Raw genomic sequence first — 12,275 nt, 5'->3', positions numbered from 1 at the left:
CACTGGTGATAAAACAGAGAAAATTAGAGGTAAGATTTCTTCATTCGCAGAGCTCCATTCTTGTGGGGAGAGATGTAATAAATAAGAAAACAAATAAATCAAGTTATACTGGTATCTTATTTGTTATTGAACTGTACAAATGTTGAAAATTGTTTCCCTGTAACAACCAATGAATTTACTCACCATGAGATTAAACATTTATAATTTTAAGAATTTTAAAGGTGTTGAAAATTTTCTCTTAAATATTTTATACATCTCATAAACTGTTGAAATCACTTACCATCAAATAATCTGTATTTGCTCTGCATAAGTAAAAGCACACAGAATATCAGTTGGCTCATAAGATAGTGCACACTTCCCATGGTGGGGGGCACTGAGGCAAACCTCTTATATCAATACATGATAAGTGAAGAGCAATTCAAAATAAGGGAAAGGATTACAAGCATCTTGCCACATGGTATACTTGAATTCTTGCTTATGGTTCAGTTCTCTCTTTCTATGAAAATTGAGCTCCAAGAATTAAAATAATCATACGACTAATAAAAACTTGAAATTAATACCTAAACTCTTAAGGTTAAAAGGTGTGCTTAAACTAGAATTAGTCTTGTATGTAAGTAATAAAGGCTGCTGTCCTTGTGATGTGATTTGGGATCTTCTTGTAAATCTCTTCCTCCCCACGTCTCGCATCTGGGGCCATCAGTATCTTTCTCATTCACCACTGTGGCCTCAGTGCCTACACAATACCTGGCACTATATAGTACATGCTCAATAAATATTGGTTGATTATGTGTGTGTGTAATTATATCTTTCAACTAATATTTGATATCTTATCATTGGTGATCAATTTTGTTTAGACCTTGCCTTCTTACTGGTGTTCTGTTTTTTTTTTTTTTAATACAAATATGCCTGTGAATGACAGGCTGTTTCTTAGGTTGATTAAATTTGAATTGATTATATTTATTGCAGGAGAAATGAGAGGACATGGGAAGACACAGAATTCTCATGGGACAAGATCACTGGAAAGGATGAGGGAAAAGTATGGATACTGACAGCAGAGGTGTCATTATCAACTTCCCCACTTCTAAAATTCATTGGTTTATTTATCAAACATATATTAAGTGCCAACTCTTCCTGGCACCATAGTAGGCAGTAAAGATACAAAAATGAGTAAGATAGGATTTCTCCCCTCAAGTGATTCATGATTTGTAGATAGAAATAAACATGTAAACAAAATATTTCCTCCTTTTCCTCACTTTCCACAACCAATCCATCAGTATATCTAGTAGATTCTAATTAGCCCTTTCATCTGTCCCTTCCTCTTATCCTGATTGCCACTGCCACTAGTCTAATCCAGGCCACCATGCCTTTTATCAAGATTATGTAATAGCCTCTAACAATAATCCTTGCTTGCTTTTTTCCAGACTCCCCTGCACCCCAAATCTATCCATGTCTGCACATCTCTACACTGTACCTTGAGAACTCTTTCTAAAACATTATTCTAGTTTTGAATACTACAATGGCTTTCCATTGTCTTTAGGTTCAAGTCCAATTCCTTAACATGCCTTGCAAGGGCCTTCAATCAAGGCTTGATCTCCACTCCTCGCCTCACCAGCAGTTAAACTGTTCCTGGAACACTTCTCCCTCTCTTTATTCATCTGGCTAACTTCTATTTGACCTTCAGATCTCAGCTACCTCAGTTGCTCCAAGTTTTCCTCAGCCTCCCTAGCCCCAACATGATTCTCCCATTATATGCTGCTGCAACACCCTATATTTCACTTGCCATAGGACTTATTATACTGACTTTTACTAGTTTGTTTTACTATCTCCCCCCGTTAAACTGTAAAGCTACCTCAGAATGGACATTAGTCTTAAAAAATGGGTAAGGCACTCAGACAAATGTGACATCTGGAGGTGGCTATTGCAGTCAGGGAGAGAGGCCTGAGTCATGAACTTGCATGGGGTTTGAAGAAACTATAATGTTATAGCAAGAGACACGGCTGGAGAGGTGAATAACAACCAGTTGTGGAAAGACTTATATGTTATGTGAAAGTCTTTGAGCTTTATCATAAAAGGCAAGTGGACTCAATCTGTGTTCCATAGAACCCTGTGAATAGTGCTACCACTAGACCACAGAAGCCTTTATGTGATTTTAATGTGATTTAGAAAAAGATACTTCAGCAGACACTGGTCAATGCCAGGGCACTTGGCCTGGAGAAAGGGCATGCCCTGGATTTCTTTCAGTAATCACTGGCCCCTGCTCAGTCATATACGATGCCCTGACTCTGGATTCCTCAGAGCCCTCTGTGGAGTCACAAACAAGGGCCTTCCAACAGGCTCTGCTGTGATTCCCTTCCCTCCCCACTGCAGAAATCACAGAAAGTCTGCCTTTGTTATATACAGACAATTATAAATGTACATTATGTAGCTTCTGAGTAAGATTTCCCTCCCCACCACAGAAATTACAGAAAGTCTGCCTTTGTTATATACAGACAATTATAAATGTACATTATGTAGCTTCTGAGTAAGATTTCATTTGAAGAAAGGGTTTCTTCGCTTATACTTTTTTTTTATTTTTTAACATCTTTATTAGAGTATAACTGCTTTACAATGGTGTGTCAGTTTCTGCTTCATAACAAAGTGAATCAGTTGTACATATACATATGTCCCCATATCTCTTCCCTCTTGCATCTCCCTCCCACCTTCCCTATCCCATCCCTCTAGGTGGTCACAAAGCACCAAGCTGATCTCCCTGTGCTATGTGGCTGCTTCCCACTAGCTATCAATTTTACGTTTAGTAGTGTATATATGTCCATGCCACTTTCTCACTTTGTCCCAGCTTACCCTTCCCCCTCCCCGTATCCTCAAGTCCATTTTCTACATCTGCATCTTTATTCCTGTCCTGCCCCTAGGTTCTCCAGAACCTTTTTTTTTTTAGATTCCATATATATGTGTTAGCATATGGTATTTGTTTTCCTCTTTCTGACTTACTTCACTCTGTATGACAGTCTCCAGGTCCATCCACTGCACTGCAAATAACTCAGTTTCATTCCTTTCTATGGCTGAGTAATATTCCATTGTATATATATGCCACATCTTCTTTATCCAATCATCTGTTGATGGACACTTAGATTGCTTCCATGTCCTGGCTATTGTAAGTAGAACTGCAATGAACATTTTGGTGCATGACTCTTTGAATTATGGTTTTCTCAGGGTATATGCCCAGTAGTGGGATTGCTGGGTCATGTGGTAGCTCTATTTGTAGTTTTTTAAGGAACCTCCATACTGTTCTCCATAGTGGCTGTATCAATTTACATTCCCACCAACAGTGCAAGAGGGTTCCCTTTTCTCCACACCCTCTCCAGCATTTATTGTTTCTAGATTTTTGGATGATGGCCATTCTGACTGGTGTGAGGTGATACCTCATTGTGGTTTTGATTTGCATTTCTCTAATAATTAGTGATGTTGAGCATCCTTTCATGTGTTTGTTGGCAATCTGTATATCTTCTTTGGAGAAATGTCTATTTAGGACTTCTGCCCATTTTTGGATTGGGTTGTTTGGTTTTCTTGATATTGAGCTGTGTGAGTTGCTTGTATGTTTTGGAGATTATTCCTTTGTCAGTTGCTTCTTTGGCAAATATTTTCTCCCATTCTGAGGGTTGTCTTTTCATCTTGTTTATGGTTTCCTTTGCTGTGCAAAACCTTTTAAGTTTCATTAGGTCCCATTTGTTTATTTTTGGTTTTATTTCCATTTCTCTAGGAGGTGGGTCAAAAAGGATCTTGCTATGATTTATGTCATAGAGTGTTCTGCCTATGTTTTCCTCTAAGAGTTTGATGGTGTCTGGCCTTACATTTAGGTCTTTAGTCCATTTTGAGTTTATTTTTGTGTATGGTGGTAGGGAGTGTTCTAATTTCATTATTTTACATGTAGCTGTCCAGTTTTCCCAGCACCACTTATTGAAGAGGCTGTCTTTTCTCCACTGTACATTCCTGCCTCCTTTATCAAAGATAAGGTGACCATATGTGCGTAGGTTTATCTCTGGGCTTTCTGTCCTGTTCCATTGATCTATGTTTGTTTTTGTGCCAGTACCATACTGTCTTGATTACTGTAGCTTTGTAGTATAGTCTGAAGTCAGGGAGCCTGATTCCTCCATCTCCATTTTTCGTTCTCAAGATTGCTTTGGCTATTCGGGGTCTTTTGCTTTTCCATACAAATTGTGAGATTTTTTGTTCTACTTCTGTGAAAAATGCCAGTGGTAGTTTGATAGGGATTGCATTGAATCTGTCGATTGCTTTGGGTAGTACAGTCATTTTCACAATGTTGATTATTCCAATCCAAGAACATGGTATATCTCTCCATCTATTTGTATCATCTTTAATTTCTTTCATCAGTGTCTTATAATTTTCTACATACAGGTCTTTTTTCTCCTTAGGTAGCTTTATTCCTAGATATTTTATTCTTTTTGTTACAATGGTAAATGGGAGTGTTTTCTTAATTTCACTTTCAGATTTTTCATCAGTAGTGTATAGGAATGCAGGAGATTTCTGTGCATTAATTTTGTATCCTGCTACTTTACCAAATTCATTGATTAGCTCTAGTAGTTTTCTGGTAGCATCTTTAGGATTCTCTATGTAGAGTATCATGTCATCTGGAAGCAGTGACTGCTTTACTTCTTCTTTTCCAGTTTGGGTTCCTTTTATTTCTTTTTCTTCTCTGATTGCTGTGGCTAAAACTTCCAAAACTATATTGAATAAGAGTGGTGAGAGTGGGCAACCTTGTCTTGTTCCTGATCTTAGTGGAAATGGTTTCAGTTTTTCACTGTTGAGGATGATGTTGGCTGTGGGTTTGTCATATATGGACTTTATTATGTTGAGGTAGTTTCCCTCTATGCCCACTTTCTGGAGAAATTTTATCATAAATGTGTGTTGAATTTCGTCGAAAGCTTTCTCTGCATCTATTGAGATGACCATATGGTTTTTCTCCCTCAGTTTGTTAATATGGTTTATCACATTGATTGATTTGCAAATATTGAAGGATCCTGGCATTCCTGGGATAAACCCCACTTGATCATACTGTATGATCCTTTTAATGTACTGTTGGATTGGCTAGTATTTTGTTGAGGATTTTTGCATCTATGTTCATCAGTGATATTGGCCTGTAGTTTTCTTTCTTTGTGACATATTTGTCTGGCTTTGGTATCAGAGTGATGGCTTATGTTTTTTAAATGTTTGAAAATCTGCTGTAGGCAGTGAAAAGCAGTCAAAGACTATTAAATAGGGGAATAAAGCAATCAGGTGGGTTTTCAATAACCCCATTCTGGCAATAAATTGGAAGATGGATTGTAAAAGACAAAACTAGAAACAAGGAGACTGGTTACAAATTTTTTTTCCAGAATCTGGGTGATTGACAATAAGAGCCACAGTAGGGTAAATGAGTATAAAGAAAAGTTTAAATCTAAAAAACTGTGTGACAGATTGGACGTGTGTCTGAGAGAGAAGGAGAACTCCCCATTTTTGGAGATGGAATGATTTACTTTGATAGAGAATAAAAAGTAAAGTACATAGTTGTCCATGGAGAGAAAATAAGCATAATTTGGCATTCTGCTGCATTTGAAGTACATTCCAGACTTCCAAGTGGAGCTAGGTGGCAGGCTGAGTTAGCCTTGAATTTAGATTTATAGAACACCAGAGTTAGAAAAGAATTGTAAAATCATCGAACTCAATTTAAACAGAGACAAGAAAAAAAATGCCTTACTTAAGTGGAAAGTGTGAGGATTAGAATTCCAGTCTGGTTTATAACTCACTATTCTTCCCACCATACCATGCTCCTTGTGCTTCTCAACTTTTCACTAAAATGTTCACGGATATCACATTGTCAAATCAAATTAGAATCAGAAAATGTAAAATTATCGATTTCACATATGCTGATCCATATCAATTTCTGGGATTGGAGTAACTCTTAGTAGAGGAAAATAGAAAATCAAATCCAACATTTGAAAATGCATTTCTTAATGTATAGTACTTAATTATAGGTTCTGCAGGGGTACCAGATCAATCTGTAGCTTTTTCATGAGAATCTACCATGCATTTGCATTTCAGGCATCATAGGCAATGAGGACTTGTGTGATTAGGAAACATTTCATGAGGCTGGAGAGTGTGAGCTTGCCTTTAAATGAGGCTGGTTTGAACTAGGCATTTGGGAGGCAGAAAGCACCATGAAATAAAATGTAGAGACAGGAATGAGCTTGTTATATTTTCAGGACAATGAGGATGTGGATTGACTGAAGCAGGAGTTTGAGAGGTATAAGAAGAGGCTAGATTTAGAGACCCTTCAATGACATTCATTCTTAAGTGACAGCTGTATAGCAGACACTAGGAATACAAGGATAAATTAACCACAGCTTTGATTTTATATAGGTTAAGTGACTCGACGAATTTTGAGGGAGAGGAAATAATGATAGGGTTGCTTTAGGAAATTGTAGCTGAGTTGGGCTTGCCTGTGGGATGACGTAAAGAGGGACTAGGTAACCTGGCATCAGGAAAACTAGCTAGAAAGCTACTTCCTTAATCCAGATGGGAGGTACCGGGACCTCGTTTCTTGAAAGTTGGTATGTAGTCCTGTCTGTGGACAGAGTATTGGACTGAGTGGACTAAGTAATCTCCAGTCCTATGATCCTTTCCCTTTGAAGTCCCTAGTTAGTGCCTCTTTTCCATGTTGCATTCACCGAGTTACCTGGCCTGAGATTTGTTACTGGACTCTCTCCTTTTCCGGGAAAGTGCCGAAAGACCAATCACTGACTCTAAAATAGCGATTTCTTCCCCCATCGTGGGAAAGCTGTGATTTTTCCCAGATGACAGCTGCAGAGAATCCTGGAAGGGTTTTATATATGGGAAATGAAGTGGCAAATGGAGAGAGAAAAACAATATATTCACTGTAGGAGACGGCTTCTATGGATCATAAACTCCAGTTACTCTCACCCAGAGTCAGAGACGAGAGCAGGAGCCCTATTTTTAAAATGTAGAATGGAGTGGCTATCTGTTGGCCTTTGCTGTGGGAAAACAGTAGGGAAAAGAGTCTCATATAAAATGAGTGCTGGAAAATGGCTCTCACACACGATTTCACGTGGTATGGCAGCTGTGGTCTCCTGGTCCATATTCCCTTAGAGACTTCATTCCAAAGAATGAAGAGCTGCAACATTGAAGGGATTGGGTTCAGAGTCAGAGCTCAGAAATTCCAGCACAGTCACCTGGGTCTACATAAGACTGAGTAGTCCTGTTCATTTTAGAATGAACCACACACTAGCCAAGTAGAGTGACCCTTCAGAACCTTGAGCAGTGGTTTTCAGAGTATGTCCCAGACCAACAACACCAGCATTATCTAGAAACTTGTTAGAGAAGTGAATCCTCTTTCCTGCTCCAGACGTACTGAATCAGAAACTCTATGGCAGTGGAGCCCAGCAATCTATGACTTAAATCCTTCAAGTAACTCTAATGCACGCTGAAGTTTGAGAACCCTTTCTAAACCTAGTTTTAAAGTATAGAAATCTGATTCCAAAGTTGAGAACTAGATTTTCTTTAAGAAAAAAATTTAGGTTTTGCTATTTGGCTCGGCTTTACCACTTTCTAGTATGATCCTTAATCCTACTGATGGTTAGCAGTTGAGATTGGTCCTTAATTATGTCCCCAAATTATTTTTAACAAACTAGAGATATGGATGGTGCAGTGCGTAAGCTTTGAGATTACCTAGACAACACTTACTGTCATTATAGACTTCTTTTAGCTTCAGTTTTTGTTGTAAAATGAAAGAAGCAATATCTACCTTTCAAGGTTTCTGTTTAGGTTAAACAGATTAAAGAATATATACATAGTACATAGTGTAAATATCTCCCATTATGTACCAAGGATTATACCGTTTGAATAAACCAGAGACCACAGTTCAGTATAATAAGCACAGTTTAGTGCTTTTATAAATACTGTACTTTTATAAACACAGTATGTACGCCTAATTAAATTTGAATAGCAGATAAACACAAGTAATTTTTGAGTATGTCCCAAACATGGTACAGAACATACTTACACTAAAAAGTGTTTATCTGAATAATAATTAGTATTGTTTTTATCTGAAATCCAAATTTAACTGAATGTCCTATACTTTGATTTGCTAGGTCTGGTAACTTCATTAATATTTTGTACTGACTACCTAGTAGAGGGACACTGGACCAGCCAGTTGAGCCAAGGATGACTTCCCAGAAGACAAGATAAACTTGAATTAAGTATTAAAAGGAAAATAGGAATGAGGTAAGGGATATAGTGCATGCAAAGTGCTGGTCACAAAGTCTGACTGTATTAGTTAGAAATTTTTGTTGATGAGTAACAAAGATCCACCTGAGCTTACTTAATCAAAAAGGGGAATGAATTAGAAGGACACTTGGAATATCTTCTGAAATTCAAGGCTGGATTGGACAACCATGGACTGAAGCCCTTACTTCTTTCCAAAAATTTGCTTTATTCCCATCTTCTTGCAAATAAGCTTTTGCTACTTTTCAGTCAGTGTGGAAGAAAAAGGCCCCGATATGAAGCTTTCAAACTTCTATTTCTTCTGTTTAGATAGAACCTCTGAATCTCATCGTTTCGATTCCAGATTCCCCAAAACAGGGACTGTCAAACTTGACAAGTGATCCATGATAAGCTGTATGAACTGTCACTCTTCCTGCAACCCTGTGAATGTTTGGTAGAGAAAAAGTCCTAGTAGATATTACTACATCAACTCATATCTGATGCTTCCAAAACATCAGTCCTTTACCTTTCCTAGAAAACTGTTAAATTGTGCTGATTTTTATTATTTTATTCTCAATTTTAATGGACTAATAGCACCTAGTGAGGTCAGTGAAATAAATGGTTTTTTAAGGTGAGAAGTTTCGATAAGGAGGAACCTTAGCTGATGGAACTTTAAATATACCCAGTGAACCCACATGTGCTTCATGAGAGGATACTGGAAGACAGCAGACAGACACAATTAAGTAGATTTAGAGAAGGTCATAATGATTTGAAGCCATTTGGGTCAATCTGTGTGTGTGTGTGTGTGTGTGTGTGTGTGTGTGTGTGTGTGTGTGTGTGTGTTTTTTCCTTTTCTCTGGTAACGTAAAGCATCTGTCTTTTCTTAAATAAACTTTTGAGTGTCTATTATTTGTTCTTAACCTACCTTTAGTGACTCTAAGAATAAAAGAAAAGTAAGGCATTTTTGCAACCTTAACCTTGAGAGCCTTTCTGGTATCCTTATAGTTCACATAAAATCTATGCAATTATTCTTTTTAAACAGATTCTGATTGCTATAAATCATTGATCTCTTTAAGCACAGACAGTGTAAATCCCAGCCAGTGTTTTCCATTTGATAATGTAGTATTGCATTTCATCCAGCACATTAAACATTGATCAGCTTTCTCCGTGATGTGGCCCTTTGGTCTGTAATTAATTCATCTATTTGACCAAAGAGAGTAGGACTGAGTGGAGACAATAAAGAACAAGCCAATCAAGACACCAACCCACCCCATCTTAATAACCATTAAGTTTCAAAATTAAGCTTCAGACCTGTGACCTAAAGCCTCCTTTTGGATCAAGACTTGAGCAGTCTGAGTGGCTGGATGTGTTTACAGGTGTGGAGTGGGGCAAGGACAGAGTAGTCACGAGCTGGTGGGAATTCTGCCAAGTGTGCTGATCTTTAGAAGCTTTCTTTACGGCTACCATAAAGCTATAGTTTATATTAGAACTGACTATTTTCTTGATGGTAGTGGAGAGGGAAGATGAAAGGGGAATAAAGCTATACTCCACAAAACAAGACTTACTTAAAAGCCTTATTTTTACATTTTTCTTCCCCCAAGTCCCATTCATTGCATCTCTTTCTCTCTTCTCCATATAAAATTTCAAAAATACTTTCAGTACCTGATGGTAGCCCTCTCTTCCTTTCTGTCCCTTTAGAATTTTTTTCCCTTCCACTATAGTCTTTTCACATCCTTTCTCATGCAAAATTGTTCTTGTTTTTTTCATGACTATAATAGCTTACCATTTTTCAGGCACTGTGCTAAATATTTCACATATATTATTTAATCCGTACAGCAATCTTATTATCCCTATTTTCACATGCAAAAGCTGAAGCTTTGAGATGTCAAAGGACTTGCCCAAAGTCACACAGCTCCTGAGTTCTAGAGCTGGGACAAGATCCCAGTCGTGTCTAGGTGTGGCCAAGGCTCCCAGGCCCATGTTCTTAGGTTCTCTGTGATGATGTATGTCCATTATAGAACTTTTGGAAGAAACAAATATAGAAATATGCTTTTTAAAACATCCGAATAGGCACATTGCGCTTGTGCATGGAGGGCCGGAAGTCAAGTCGGAGGCGGAGGTGACTCTGCTTCCGTTTCTGGTTTTGCTCAAACGTTTTGGTTTTCTTCGTGGCCACCCAAGATGAACCGATTCTTCGGGAAAGCGAAACCCAAGGCTCCGCCGCCCAGCTTGACTGACTGACTGCATTGGCACGGAGGACAGCAGGGCAGAATCCATTGACAAGAAGATTTCTCGGCTGGATGCTGAACTAGTGAAGTATAAGGATCAGATCAAGACGATGAGAGAGGGTCCTGGAAAGGTATGAGCAGCAGCGGGACAGTCTTGCCCAACAGTCATTTAACATGGAACAAGCCAATTACATCATCCAGTCACTGAAGGACACCAAGACCACGGTTGATGCTATGACACTGGGTGTAAAGGAAATGAAGAAAGCATACAAGCAAGTAAAAATTGACCAGACTGAGGATGTACAAGACCAGCTAGAGGATATGATGGAAGATGCAAATGAAATCCAAGAAGCACTGAGTCGTAGTTACGGCACCCCAGAATTAGATGAAGATGACCTAGAAGCAGAGTTGGATGCACTGGGCGATGAGCTTCTGGCTGATAAAAGACAGTTCTTATTTGGATGAAGCAGCAGCTGCCCTGCAATTCCAGAAGGTGTTCCCACTGACACAAAGAATAAGGATGGAGTCCTGGTGGGTGAATTTGGATTGCCACAGATCCCTGCTTCATAGACTTGCATCATTCAAGTACATCATGTAAAATAAACACATATTCTGGGACTAGGAAATATTTATCTTTCCAAGTTTGCCATAACAGATTTAGGTTTCTTTCCTTTCTGTGGAGGAAAAGTTAATTACATTGCTTTCATTTTTTTTCCGTTAAGAGATTCATTGCTTGAAGGAAGCTTTCTTCATACTAAATTTTTATTCCTTTTCTTTTATCAAAGACTAACTTACTTAAAATTATCATTGGGTTTGTATAACTTCATTCCTTAATAGTAATTTTGAAATAAAACCAAGGAAATGGGAATCTTTAAGTTCTATGACAGCATATCTCCACAATCTCAAATTGACCTGATAAATTGATGACAAAGACGAGATTAGTGGGACTGTCCATATTATGATTCAAAACCGTTTTCTCTTGTGGTATTATAGGTTGGTTAAAGTGATGGCCTTTTTTGGTGAGTTTTCTTGTGTCTTGTGAGTAAATCATTACTGTGTCCAATACTGGAATGGAATTATCACTACTGTATCATGGGTGGCTATTTTGATTCTGTGGTTCCTTCAGTGTTACAGCGGACTTGTAATCAATAATGAATATTTCTTGATATTTAATGTATAGGACATTTCTTTATACTCAGTAAATATTTTTCAAAAGGAAAAAAAGGAAATCCATAATCTCCACATCCACAAAGAACCAGAGCTGAAACTTTATCTTTCCCCCCACTATTTTTTAATACATAATAAACAGGTTTTTTTAAAAAAATTAATACAAGCATTTAGTGATTATTTTTAATGAATTAACATCCTTACAAATGTATAAAATCACAAACCTTGTTTTACAATAGAACATACTTTAATACCTATGAATGAGAGTAGACATTACATGTTCTTTTAGATATCTTCAGAGTAGAACAAATAATTTTTAAGTATTAGTTGACTTTTCAGTGATACTATATCATATTCCAGAATATTTGTTTAGTGCAAATTTTTTCTTTTGGCCGCATCACACGGCTTGCAGAATCTTAATTCCCTGACCAGGTGTTGAACCCGTGCCTTCAGCAGTGAACATGCTGAGTCCTAACCACTGGACAGCCAGGGAATTCCCTGCTTAGTGCAAATTTTAGATGTGATTCTGTGGACATGTTAGTGATGAAATGTACTTTTTGTTTCAAAGATATTTTCTGCAAGGAAATGTACCAAAATGTCCAAAGG

General features: G+C 37.8%; 1 protein-coding gene and 1 pseudogene across 1 annotated transcript in view; both read left to right on the top strand.

The window, feature by feature from the left end:
* DLG2 (discs large MAGUK scaffold protein 2) overlaps positions 1–12,275 on the top strand; it is an 812,204-nt gene that overhangs the window by 208,865 nt on the left and 591,064 nt on the right. The window lies entirely within an intron of this gene.
* Positions 10,456–11,149, top strand: LOC132525324 (charged multivesicular body protein 5-like; annotated as a pseudogene).

The sequence above is a fragment of the Lagenorhynchus albirostris genome, chromosome 9, assembly GCF_949774975.1.
Source record: "Lagenorhynchus albirostris chromosome 9, mLagAlb1.1, whole genome shotgun sequence".
Taxonomy (NCBI): domain Eukaryota; kingdom Metazoa; phylum Chordata; class Mammalia; order Artiodactyla; family Delphinidae; genus Lagenorhynchus; species Lagenorhynchus albirostris.
The sequence above is the reverse complement of the archived record's forward strand: the minus strand, read 5'-3'. Positions and strand labels throughout refer to the sequence as shown.